The following is a 13,905-nucleotide window of genomic DNA, read 5'->3' on the forward strand; positions in this document are numbered from 1 at the left end:
GATCCACAGATCTGCGCCTCCGGAAAAGGGAAACAGGGGACCCAAAATAATTGAAAACAGCGGCAACGATCTGAGGTGAAACAAACTAATTTACTAAGTATAGTATCAACAAAATATAATGAGAGAGAGGAAGTGTGTGCGAAAGGTGGAGAGGCCTCACCACAATGCTGAGGTGAGAAGTGCAGTCCAGTTGAGCCGATGAAGAAAAGCAGACAGAGAAGCGCAGGTGAAGAAGAGGAGGCGAAGAAGAGAACATCAAGTGACCTTGCCAGGAGTTACATCTCCTTGCTGACCACAAAGCCCCCTGAGGAATGTAGTTGTTCTTCTCCACCGGACAGGCACCCGGAACTTGAGCATCCACAGTCAAACCCCCAGTGCAGTACATGATGTGATGATGTGGAATACTGATAACCAAAAATCATAAAACCATGACATATATTTTTTCTTAAGTGTATGACAGGGAAATTTTTCCATTTCTAATATTTGTCCAACATAATTGTCTTTGGTGGATTGTCACAATAAAGATAAAATGTTGGTATTTTGTCAATGTTTTTTCAAACTCTTTACAAATCAGGCTACTGGGAAGGCTTAGGAATGAAGAGACGATGTGATTTATTTCACAGGCATGCAGCAGACCAGTAGAAGAGGCAGGCAAAACCTTCCAGTATAATACCTTGGTACTCTCTCATCTAGGCTGGTTTCAGCTCTTTCTCACTTTGGTGAGTTTGGTGCAGAAGGAAAGAATGTCAGCTTTTACCAGAAGGAATAAAGCTTGGTTCAGTGGAGTTCAGCAGATTTATTAATACTGTGTCTTTTCAACTATAGCACTGAAGCACTGAGGCCTGAACCAAACGACCTCTAGATTAATTTCATAACCCAGCATTATATATCATCAGTATCTGATCATTAGTGAAATATGTACGATCATTAGTGAAGTACATATCTTGGACAAAATATCTCATTAGCAATAGATGTAGCTTAGATAAAGCATTATGAGAATATATCAACCTTTCCTTGTTTAGAAGCACGCTGTCAAGACCTACTGGTACACAAACCTCCTTGATTTCTCCTGGAGCTCTGGCCAGGTTTGAGGGGGAATCTTCTTGATCGCCGAGGTTCGCTGCTTCGGAGCTGTCCCGGCCAGAACCGCAGCGACTGACCGCGAGGTACAGGGGGGTTTCGGTCGGTTCCTTCATCCAGGGAGCCCCGAGACAACAGAGCAGCCCGGCAGCTCTCGCGAGAGCGGCTGGCGTGAAGTGGGTGTTGCCAGGGCAACGGCTCTGCATCCACGCCCCCCTGCCTAGAAAAAGCCTCAGGGACGGAGAGGAGCCGTCAGGCTGCGTGAGTCAGTGAGCCGTTGAGAGGAGGTGAAACGGTAAGCCACGCATTCACGGGACTACACAGGGAGAAGGGTTGTGAAGCGAGTGATAAGTGCAGGGGCACCCGTTAATGGCCTGGTAATGGGGCATGGGCGGTGCCAGCACTACCGGCAACAGGGCAGGGCTGATCAGTCACACCCCATTAAGACTAACTGAGTAGTGCTGGTGAGTCTGCTGGTTTGCCACGGCTGCACCCTGGTAGAAAGCTACTGCCAAGAAAAATGTGAAGACTCAGACTGAGGTCCCAAAACAAGATGCCAGTGCTAGGTGAGGGAGACAGTACTTGTGTGAGGTGTGACCAGCTAAATGACTTACTCAGCCTTGTGGTTGACCTGAAGGAGGAGGTGGAGAGGCTGAGACCATAAAGGAGTGTGAGAGGGAGATTGATTAGTGGAGCCAATCCCTATTGACCCCGAGATCTTGGCAGCCAGCTGAGGCTACCTTGCAAACAGGTAAGAGAGGGGAACCAGGATGCAGACAGTGATCCTGCTGTGATGAGCCCCCTATCCTCTCCTCCCCCTAGGAACAATGGTGAAGAACTGGGGGTGTGGGGCAGTGGCAAAAGCAGTGTAAGTCTCCCAGAAAAGCATCAAAGTGTTCTTCACCAGGCAGTGGTGGACCTGCTATTGCAAAGCAAAACAATTTGAGAGAGGAGGAGGAGTGGAAACAGATACCAGCTTGGTGAAGTGGGCATCCCCCATCCCAATCATCCTTGCTTCCCCAGCTGCCTCTGTGCAAGAGGTTTGAGGCCCTGGAACTCGAGGGAGAGGTGAGTGAGGGTGTGGAGGGAGGTCCACCCATGAGGTTGCTTCAGGTGAAGTGGTCGATCCCGTGCCTCAAGACTGCCTCTATCTGGAAGGACAGAAGGGTGGTAGTTGTAGGCGTCTACTGGCTGAGAGGAACAGAGGGGCTTGTATGTCAGCCTGACCCTACACACAGGGAGGTGTGGTGCCTCCCTGTGGAATGGGTCAGGGATATTTCTAGGAAACTTCCCGGACTGATTTACCCTTCTGATTATTACCCCTTATTGATAGCTCAGGCTGGCAGTGGTGAAGTAGCTGCAAAAAGCCTGAGGATTATCAAGAAAGACTTCAGGGAACTTGGCCAGGTAGCTGATTGAACAGGTGTGCAGGTGGTTTTTTCTCCTATACTTTCAGTGGCAGGGAAGGATACTGAGAGGATTAAAAAAAACACCTCATAAATGACTGGATTAGAGGTTGGTGCAAACACAGGAATTTTCTTTTTTTTTTTTTTTGACCATGGGGCAACAAACTTGGCATCTGGCATGATGGTTGCAGATGGAAGTAGCCTGTCTCTGAGGGGTAAGAGGATCTTAGCCAAGGAACTGGCAGGACTCATTGAAAGGTCTTTAAACTAGGTATGAAGGGGGAAGGGGACAAAATGAGGGCCGCTGGGGTTGAGTGGGTAGTTTGAGGGCTCGTACCAAACTTCATGGATGAAGAGGATGAAATACAAAGAGGTGAAGTAGGGCAGGGGGATGCTGCTGTTCTAGGGGTTCCTAGATCCTCTATAAAGGCAGTGAGATGGAAAGCCCAGCTGAAGTGCCTTTGTATCCATGCACACAGCCTGGGGAATAAGCAGGACAAGTTGGAAACCATGATACACTTGAAAGTTATGACTTTGTTCCTATCACAGAAACATGGTGGGATGACTCCCGTAACTGGAATACCACCATTGAGAGGTACTGGCTCTTTAGAAGGGATAGGTGAGGTAGGAAGGGTGGGGGAGTTGCCTTCTATGTCAAAGAGTGGATAGACTGTGAGGAGCTTCCTCTGACAACCAGTCAGGAACAAGTTGAGAGCCTGTGGGTTAGAATTAGGGACTGGACTGATAAAAGCCAGCTAGTTATAGCAGTATACTACAGGTCACCTGATCAAGGGGAGACTGCTGACGAGGCCTTCTTGCTTTAGCTGCAGGAGGCATCATGCTCACAGGCTCTCATATTGGTGGGGGACTTCAGCTATCCAGAAATCTAGTGGAAAGATCACACAGTAAGCTTCAAGTGGTCCAGGAGGCTACTGGAATCCATTAATGATAACCTTCTGGTTCAAGTATTGGACAGACTGACCAGAGGTGAAATGTTGCTGGACCAGCTGCTTGCCAATCAGGAGGAGATCATTAAAGGTGTTACGGTTGGAGGCAGCCTGGGCTGCAGTAACTGCCCTGGTCAAGTTTGTGATCTCGAGGAATGTGGGCCTGATGAAGAGTGGGGTCAGGACCTTGAACTTTGGAAGAGCAAACTGTAAGCTGTTCAATGGATTGTTGGCCAGGATACCCTGGGATGCAGACAAAGATGTTGAGGAGAGCTGGCAACTCTTCAAGGATGCCTTTCTGAGAGTACCAGAGCTCTCCATTCCTCTGAATAAGAAAGTGGGCTGAGGAGGCAGGAAACTTAGCAAGGACCTGCTGGGCATACTGAAGGCAAAGAAAGGTGCATACAAGCTCTGGAAACAAGGGTGTGTCACCTGTGAAGAATGCCGGGATGCTGTCTGGACTTGCGGACATGGGATGAGGAAAGGCATGGCACAAGCAGAACAGATCTTGGTGAAGGATGTGAAAAACAATGTAAGATGTCTCTTCTGGTCAATGTACCTGTACAACAAGCCAAAGCGAGTGTACCTCCTTTGGTAAATGTAAAAGGAGAGCTGTCTTCAACAGTTGTGGAGAAGACTGATGTACTGAATGAGTTCTTTGCCTCTGTCTTCACTGGCAGCCAGGATTCTAATATTTCTCACTCCCTGAGCCCTGCATCCCTAAACCTCTAGGTAGTGATTGGGGCAGTAAATCCCCCCCCACACACACACCTCTCCCACTGTAAAGGCAGAGCAAGTTTGAGACTGACTACTGAGATTGAATGCGTACAAGTCTGTGGGGTGGAATGGCATGCATCCCAGGGTTCTGAAGGAGCTGGCTGAGGTGGCTGTCAAGCCATTCTCCATCATATTTGAAAAGTCGTGGCTGTCAGGCGAGGTCCTGGATGACTGGAAGAACGGTCACATCACTCTCATGTATAAAAAAAGGAGCAAGGAAGATCTGGGGAGCTACAGGCTGGTGAGTCTCACCTTTGTGCCTGGGAAGATCATGGAACAGATCCTCCTGGATGACATGCTTGATCACATGAGAAATGAGCGTGCAATCCGAGATAGCCAGCACAGCTTCACAAGGGGAAGGTAGGTCATGCTTAACTAATCTGGTGGCCTTCTATGATGGAGTGATGGCACTGGTGGGCAAAGGGAAGGCAACCGATGTCATTTACCTGGACTTGAGCAAGGCTTTTGACATGGTCCCCCACCACATCCTTATCTCCAAATTGGAGGGATGTGGATTAATGGGTGGACCACCCAGTGGATAACAAGGAATCAGTTAAAAGGCTGCAGACAGAGGGTGGTGATCAATGGTTCTGTGTCCAGGTGAAGGCTGCTAACAAGCGGTATTCCCCAGGGGTCTGTCCTGGGACCAGTGCTCTTTAACATCTTTATCAATGACATCAATGATGGAATTGAGTGCACCCTCAGCAAGTTTGCTGATGACACCAAGCTGAGTGGTGCAGTTGACACCATTCAGAGGGACCTCAACAGACTTGAAAGGTGGCCCTGGGTTAACTGAATGAGGTTCAACACAGTGAAGAGCAAGGTTTTGCACTTGATCTGGAGGAATCCCAGGCATGTATGCAGACTGGAAGGAGCAGTCCTTGAGAGTAACTCTGCAGAGAAGGACCTGGGGGTCCTGATGGATAAAAAACTGAATGTGAGTCAGCAGTATGATCTTGCAGCTTGGAAAGCAAATGGTATCCTGGGCTCCATCAGAAGAAGGGTGGCCAGCAGGGACAGGGAGGTGATCGTCCCTCTCTAATCTGCCCTTGTGAGGCCCCATCTGGAGTACTGTGGCCAGGTCTGGAGCCCCCAGTACAAGAAAGACAGAGCTTTTGGAGAGGGTCCAGAGGAGAGCTACGAAGATGATCAGGGGACTGGAGCACCTCCCCTATGAAGAGAGGCTGAGGGTGCTGGGCTTGTTCAGCCTGGAGAAAAAGAAGGCTGCGGGGTGACCTCATTGCAGCCTTTCAGTATGTAAAGGGAGCCTACAAACAGGAGGGAAGTCAACTCTTTGAAAGGGTAGATAACAGTAGGACAACGGGAAATGGTTTTAAGTTGAGGGAAGGGAGATTGAGGTTGGATGTCAGGGGGAAGTTCTTTACTATGAGAGTGGTGAGGTGCTGGAACAGGCTGCCCAGAGAGGTTGTGGATGCCCTGTCCCTGGAGGTGTTCAAGGCCAGATTGGAGGGGGCCCTGGGCAGCCTGGTCTAGTATTAAATGGGGAGGTTGGTGGCCCTGCCTGTGGCGGGGGGGGTGGAGATTCATGATTCTTGAGGTCCCTTCCAACCCGGTCCATTCTGTGTTTCTATGAATCCAAAAGGGAGAATGAAACCAGGTGGTTCCACCTAATTGTCATGTACGCTTGTTTATTCACCAGTATAAAAGCTAGACCTTCTTGTAGGAGACCTCACCTATGAGTGAATGCACTGCCTGGGACCTCCAGTTTTCCAGGAAAGGCTCTCCAAATCCTTGATAGAGCTCCCCACCAACTGTGGAATGGATGATGGTGAAGTATTTCAGCAGCTGGTGATGTATCTTTCTTAGTCACTATTGCTATCCTCATGTAGTAATAGGTGCATCGCTTTATTCTGTTTTATTCTTGTATATCATTTCACTTATTTTCTCATTGCTTTAAGATTAAGTAAAGATAAAAGCACTTCTTAGCTTGGTGTCTGTGACCTTTGTGCTGAACTTGTCCACTGGCAAAACAAACACCTTGGTGAAATGTGGCCCAGATTCATTTAACCAAAAATAAAATTTAAGGTAATATACTAAAAGATTAATTCAGTGGCTCTTGCTGAATTTATTTTGTATGACTATTTTAATTTGGCCAAAAAAAAAAAAAAAAAAAAAAAAAAAAAAAAAAAAAGAAAAAAAAAATCTGAGTGTTCATGTAAGAACTGATCTTAGTTTACAGTCTTTTAGAAACAGTTAACTTTGAATAATACATTCCTGAAATGTTGAACAGTCTGAGAAATAATTACCCTTCATGGAGAAAAATGACCTATCTTCTTTCATGTTTTTGTGTTGTCTTTGTTCCCATCCCTCTCATTAAATATGCAACCCAAGCATAAAGAAAACGTTTCTGGTAAGCATTTGAATAAGGTTCTTGGCAGTTCTGTTGTTAACTGATGATTCAAAGGCGGCTTCTTGGTTGTCAATGGAGAATGGTGGGTGAGCCAAGTCCAGAAGCAGCTGTCTCCTTCTGAAGCCCCACCGGAGATGATATAGCAGGCCCAGGCTCTGTCTGCATGAACCGGAGCATGCTTTTCATGTCCAAAGTGAAGCACAATCTCAGTTCCAGGAGCTTACATAATTGCATGGTGCTTTGCACCATGGTCCATACACCTCTACACAGAATGAAGACAGCTGCAAGTGCCATGGTCTTGCTGTCAGTAATTTTTCTGTGTTGATGCTTCATAGCAGCAGAGTAGATATACCTTTAATTCTGTTAATATGTTGGGAAAAAGTAGGTGCTGAAACTGACTATATCTATGCCATTTCCTAAGTGCCAAAGCCAGGTGGTGAGCCTATTGCCTGAATCAAGTACATGCTCTACCACTGCTGGTGTCTTTGTGGCAGGAGATGTAAGTGCCCTTCTGGAAAGAAACCCATGGGGATGTGATCCTGCTATCCAGCATGTGGCTGTCTGGTGAAACATGCTACGGTCATCCCATCACCAGCTGTAGTTTCACCCTGATGGGCAGCTAAACCTTGCCGTAACTGCTCTCATAATCCCTCTCTTCAAGAGAAGGAAGGCTGAAAATAAGATGAAAAAGGGCTCAAGGGTTGAGATAATGACAGGGAGGTCGGTCACCAATTACTGTTATGTGCAAAACAGAGTCAGCACAGGGAGATTAATATCAATTATTGCCTGATGATAACAGACTAGAACAGTGAGAACTAAAAGCAAACTAAAAATACTTTCTTTGCTATCCACTCTCCTTTACCTCCCGAACCCCGAGTAGTGCGGGAAAATGAGGAATGGAGGATGAGATCAATCCATAACACTTGATCTCTGCTGCTCCTCCATGGTCATTCCCTGCCTCTGCTCTACATGGGTCCCTCTCATGGCATGCAGTCTGTCCCAAATTGATTCTGTGTGGGTTTCCCACAGGCTGCAGCTCTCCAAACACTGCTGCAGCATGGCTTTGTACCATGGGACTCACCTGTCAGGCATTGCTCCACGTGTCCCCTTGGATGGTAAATCCCTCAGTCCTCCTGCCCTACAACGGGCTGCTCTCCTTAGGCTGCGGCTCTGGCCTGGGGCTGTTCCTGTGGGGGTATCCATGGGCTATGCCTCCTTCGGGTCTCATCCACTTCTGCTCCATGGGCTTCTCCATGGTTGAACTTGGAAATCCCTGCATGCTCCCTTTGCAACTCACTGGAACTGTAACACATCCTGCTACCAAGAATTTGGCACAAAAACCTAGCATGCCACCGCAAGTAGCTCCTTATCTGAGGCCAGAAAAAAGTTATAGCCTGAGTTTTCCCATGTGAGCACAAGAATTTTTGCTCAGACAGTGAAAACAAGGGAAATCTGACCTTGAGACTTGCTTTAAATACACTGCAGATGCACCAACAGAGAGAACAGCAGGTTGACCAAAACCCAACTCCCCATAGCAAAATCAGTAAAAATTATTACTAGAAAGTTTGTTTAAATGTTGGAAATGAACTATGGTAAACACTGGATATTTCCTTATTTGTAGCTCAGCTACAGTGTAGAATGAGATAGGATTATTTCTTTGAGCTGAACATCGCTGTGGAGACCAGCTTCAGGGCAAGTGACTACTCTCCTACTGGCTGACCCAGAGACCGCAAGTTCAAACATGGTCTCTACCAGATGGTGTGCTTGCTCCAAGATGACTGTGGTGATCCAGACGGAGGGACTACCCAGAATTGTGGTGGTTCAAGTCTCTGGCTGCAGGGAGTGCCAGAGCCTGCTGCTGCCAGGGGAGGATGGGAGGGATGCCACCTGCACGAGGTGCGAGCAGGTGTATGAGCTGCTCAGTCTTGTGGTGGAGCTCAGGGAGGAGGTAGAGAGGTTAAGAACCATTCGAGAGTGTGAGAGGGAGATAGACTGGTGGTGTAACTCTCTGCGAGAAACAAGCAGAGATTGCAACCCCCAGCCTGCAGTGGACCCTCTCCCTTGCTGTGGTCAAACCGAGAGAGCTGACTTGAGAGGAGAGGAGGAATGGCAGCAGGTCCCACCTCAGTGACGCAGGCGGCACCCATCCCGACTTACCTTGGTTCCTCAGGTGCCTCTACGTAATAGGTTTGAAACCCTGAAACTGGAGGGTGAGGAGGTTGAGAATGAGGTGAAGGAACAGCCTCCGAGCTTTCCTAAGGAGAGGCGGTCAGCTCCATGCTTGAAGACTCCCTCCTCCAGAAAAGAAAGGAGGGTGATAGTCATAGGTGATTCCCTTCTAAAAGGAACTGAGGGCCCAATATGTCGACCTGATCCCACCTGGAGGGAAGTGTGCTGCCTTCCTAGAGCCTGAGTCAAGGATATCTCTAGAAAGCTTCCTGGGCTTATTCGTCCATCTGACTACTACCCCTTATTGGTAGTTCAGGTTGGCAGTGATGATGCTGCTAAGAGAAGCCTGAGGGATATCAAAAATGACTTCAAGGGTCTGTGGAGGGTATTTGATGGTGCAGGAGTGCAGGTGGTCTTATCTTCTATCCTTCAGTGGCGGGGAAGGACACTGAGAGGATCAAAAAAATCCTTCTCATAAATAAATGGCTTAGAGGTTGGTGCAGGCACAAGAATTTTGGTTTTTTTGACCATGGGGCAATTTACTCGGCTCCTGGCATGACGGCTGCAGATGGAGCTCACTTGTCTGCAAGGGGTAAAAGGATCCTAGCCCAGGAGCTGGTGGGGCTCACTGAAAAGTCTTTAAACTAGGTAGGAAGGGGGAAGGGGACAAAATGAGGGCTGCTGAGGTTGTGCAGGTAGTTTGAGGTTCAAAAGATAACTTGATGGGTGATGAGGGTGGAGTTCGAAGGGATGGAGAGTGGCAGGGGAATACTGCTTCCCTAAAGTGTCTGTACACTAATGCGTGCAGTATGGGTAATAAACAGGAAGAGTTGGAGATCTGTGTGTGGTTGCAAGGCCATGATCTCATTGCCATCACAGAGACGTGGTGGGACAGCTCGCATGACTGGAATGTTGTCATGGAGGGCTATGTGCTTTTTAGGAAAGATCGGCTGGTGAGGCGGAGTGGTGGAGTTGCTCTTTATGTAAGAGAGCAGCTAGAATGTATTGAACTCCACCTGGAGGAGAGTGGTGTAGCAGTGGAGAGCTTGTGGGTGAGAATCAAGGGGCGGGCTGGTATAGCTGACACTGTTGTGGGAGTGTACTACAGACCCCCTGATCAGGAGGAGGAGGTTGATGAGGCCTTCCATAAGCAACTGGAAGCAGCGTCACGATCCCAGGCACTGGTGCTTATGGGGGACTTCAATTATCCAGATATTTGCTGGATAAGCAATGTGACAAGGCACGTGCGGTCCAGACTGTTACTGCAATGTGTTGAGGACAACTTTCTGATGCAGGTGGTTGAGGAACCGACGAGGGGAGGGGTGTTGCTGGACCTTATTCTCACTAATAGAGAAGGGCTTGTCAGGGAAGTAAAGGTCGGGGGTAGCTTGGCTTGTAGTGACCACGAGATGGTGGAGTTCAAGATCCTGAGTGGAAGAACTAAAGCAAAAAGTAGGATTGCTACCCTGGACTTTAGGAGAGCCAACTTTGATCTCTTCCGGGACCTACTTGGAGCTATCCTGTGGGCTAGGGTGTTAGAAGGTAAGGGGGCCTGTGAGACCTGGTCGGCATTTAAACAGCTGTTCTTCTAAGCTCAGGATCAGTGCATCCTGTGAGCAAGAAATCAGGAAAGGGTGGCAGGAGACCTGTGTGGATGAGCAAGGAGCTCGTGTGCAAACTCAAAGGAAAGAAGAAGGCCCACAAAATGTGGAAAAAGGGTCTGACCACTTGGGAAGAATATAGAAATGTTGTCAGGGCCTGCAGGGATGCAGCAAGGAAAGCTAAAACCCACCTGGAATTGAACCTGGCAAAGGTGATAAAGGATAATAAAAAAGGCTTTTTTAAGTATGTTAACAGTAAAAGGAAGACTAGGGAGTGTGTGGCTCCCCTGTGAAGTGATGGGGGTGTTCTGGTAACAGGGGATGCTGAGAAGGCAGAGCTACTGAATGCCTTCTTTGCTTCTGTCTTCAGTGAAAAAGCTCCCCCTTGGGAATCCGAGACCCTGGAGGTTAGTGAAAGGGTCTGGGTAATGAAAGACTTCCCCATAGTCAGCAAAGAGGTGGTCCGAGAGCGCCTAGGCAACACCAGTGTTCACAAATCCATGGGACCCGATGGGATGCATCCACGGGTGCCGAGGGAACTGGCAGAGGTGATTGCTGAACCACTCTTTGTCATCTTTGAGAGGTCTTGGAGAACGGGGGAGGTGCCTGAGGACTGGAGGATAGTCAGTGTCACTCCGGTCTTCAGAAATGGCAAGAAGGAAGATCCAGGCAATTATAGGCCAGTCAGCCTCACCTCTGTCCCTGGAAAGGTGATGGAGCAGCTTATGCTGGATGCCATCTCCAGACAACTGGAAGAAAAGGAGGTTATCAGTAGTCAGCATGGGTTCACCAGGGGGAGATCATGCTTGACCAACCTGGTAGCCTTCTATGATGTTGTCTCTGGCTGGTTGGACAGGGGGAAAGCAGTGGATGTAGTCTACCTTGATTTCAGCAAGGCATTTGATACTGTCTCCCACAGCATCCTTATAACAAAGATGAGGAAGTGTGGGATAGATGAGTGGACAGTGAGGTGGGTTGAGAATTGGCTGACTGGCAGAGCACAGAGGGTTGTCATTGGCGGTGCAGAGTCTGGTTGGAGGCCTGTAACCAGCGGTGTTCCCCAGGGGTCAGTGCTGGGTCCGGTCTTGTTCAACATCTTCATCGATGACCTTGATGAGGGGGTAGTGGCCACCCTCAGCAAGTTTGCTGATGATATGAAGTTGGGAGGATTGGCTGACACGCCTGAAGGCTGTGCTGCCATTCAGTGAGACCTGGACAGGCTGGAGAGCTGGGCAGAGAGAAACCGGATGAGATTTAACAAAAGCAAGTGTAGAGTCTTGCACCTAGGGAGGAATAATCGCATGGACTGGTACAGGTTGGGGGATGACCTGCTGGAGAGGAGCTCTGCGAAGAGGAACCTGGGTATCCTAGCGGACAACAGGTTGGCCATGAGTCAGCAGTGTGCCCTTGTGGCCAAGAGGGCCAATGGTAGCATTCTGGGGTGCATTAAAAAGAGTGCGGCCAGCAGGTCGAGGGAGGTGATCCTCCCCTTCTACTCTGCCCTGGTAAGGCCTCATCTGGAGTACTGTGTCCAGTTCTGGGCTCCCCAGTACAAAAAAGACAGGGATCTCTTGGAAAGAGTCCAGCGGAGGGCCACAAAGATGGCCAAGGGCCTGGAGCATCTCTCCTATGAGGAAAGGCTGAGTGAGCTGGGTCTGTTTAGCCTTGAGAAGAGAAGACTGAGAGGAGGCCTGATCCAGGTCTATAAATATCTAAGGTGTGGGGGGCAGAGTGGCGAGGCGAGACTCTTTTCAGCGGTATGTGGAGACAGGACAAGGGGAAATGGCTGAAAACTGGAGCATAGGAAGTTCCGCACAAATATGTGCAAGAACTTCTTTATGGTGAGGGTGACTGAGCACTGGAATGGGCTGTCCAGGGAGGTTGTGGAGTCTCCTTCTCTGGAGATATTCAAGACCCACCTGGATGCCTACTTGTGCGACGTGGTGTAGAGAACCTGCTTTGGCAGGGGGGTTGGACTCGATGATCTCTGGAGTTCCCTTCCAACCCCTACAATTCTGTGATTCTGTGACATGATAGAATGCTATCCCTCTGCTACGTATCTCATGGAGATGTATTCCAGGTTTGACATATGACACAACCATTTTGTTTCGTAGGATCCTGAGATCAGTTGTGGTTTTAACATTACTCAAGGCAGAAGGAAAATGTTGCTGGTGTAGACTTTTGCTCTGAGATTCCAAGAAACAAAATCCTTAGGAAAGCAGAGTAGTTATAATGTTGACACTTTGGGTTAGTTTACATCAGCTGAAAATGTACGGTAAAAATAATATCTGAGATAAGTTTACTTTACTATTCTCCCCATTTATAAGATTTTTTTCCAACATCATCCTTTCAGTAGTTTTATTATGCCATACTTAAGATTTACTGTGTCATTCTCAAAAAACAGCCACTTATGTCTGCATACAAAGTGAATGAGCTGAATGTCATACAAAATTTTCTGTGCAAAACATTCAAAATTCATGTCTTATTATTTTAAGATAGTTTGGATCAAAAGAAGACTCAGTATCTTATTTTTATGTTTATAATGTATGTGTGGTGTGTATGATATATATGAATTTATCAACATATTAATTTATCCTCTTGCCTGTATTCTCTGTTGCCTGGAAATTTTTGTATAATAATAGTAAGTCTAGCCTCCCAAAAGTGCAAGAAGAGAAGGATATGTTTAGGCATGTATACCAACAGAGAGATGAAGAACCTGAAGTTACCAATCTTGTTACTTTTCCCTGCTTCATCTCATCATAGAAGGTGCCAATATGTCTATCTTCAATATTCACAGACTACGTGTCACTCAGTAGTAAATACTTACAGGTTTTCCAGTTTCAGCTACATACCACAAACTCCTCTTCACTGGCTCTGCCTCCACACTCCCTGAGTGGCTTCAGACTGTAATCTGTCATTACAACTAAAACAGAATTAATGGGTCTACTGCAAATAGATTTCATTTATCTATCTAAATATAGATATCTATTGACTCAGAGTTCAGGCAAGGTAAAATTTAGCTTTTGATCAGCAGTTGATTTCCATTTGCAATCTCAATGATGCTAAAATAGGAGCTTTATCCTATTGGAAAGAGTAATTACTCAGCCCTCCTGTGGACTTCATGGAGCTACAGAATGCTGCATAATAGAAATCTCCAGTAATACAGAACTCTCATGGATTAAAAAAAATGATACAATTTTACCAAAATGATTTAAATTATGAAAATTGAGAGCTGAAATTTTGGGAAACATAGATTATCTTGCTTATGTTTGTTCACTCTCCATTATATAGCAAACATCGATGTTATTCATATAATAAAGGTTATGTACTTACATGTACTTGTCAACTCTTTGAAAGAGTAGATAACAACGGGACAACGGGATATGTTTTTAAGTTGAGGGAGGGAAGATTTAGGTTGGATGTCAGGGGGAAGTTCTTTACAGAGAGAGTGGTGAGGTGCTGGAACAGGCTGCCCAGAGAGGTTGTGGATGCCCCATCCCTAGAGGTGTTCAAGGCCAGATTGGATGGGGCCCTGGGCAACCTGGTCTAGTATT

At 47.4% G+C, this 13,905-nt stretch overlaps 2 long non-coding RNA genes across 2 annotated transcripts in view; one reads left to right on the forward strand and one right to left on the reverse strand.

The window, feature by feature from the left end:
* LOC149920174 (uncharacterized) overlaps positions 1-1,203 on the reverse strand; it is a 38,897-nt gene extending 37,694 nt beyond the window's left edge. Inside the window, exon 1 of the long non-coding RNA XR_016461476.1 lies at positions 1,056-1,203. This is a non-coding gene — a long non-coding RNA (uncharacterized LOC149920174). The remainder of the gene's footprint in view (positions 1-1,055) is intronic.
* Positions 1,204-1,238: 35 nt separating this feature from the next.
* Positions 1,239-6,318, forward strand: LOC116237907 (uncharacterized). The gene is made up of 3 exons (XR_004168831.2): positions 1,239-1,375; positions 1,988-2,148; positions 5,895-6,318. It is a non-coding gene; the product is annotated as an uncharacterized LOC116237907 (long non-coding RNA).
* Positions 6,319-13,905: the final 7,587 nt, after the last annotated feature.

Source organism: Phasianus colchicus, chromosome 1 (assembly GCF_987193195.1).
Source record: "Phasianus colchicus chromosome 1, bPhaCol1.hap1.1, whole genome shotgun sequence".
In the NCBI taxonomy this organism is placed as follows: domain Eukaryota; kingdom Metazoa; phylum Chordata; class Aves; order Galliformes; family Phasianidae; genus Phasianus; species Phasianus colchicus.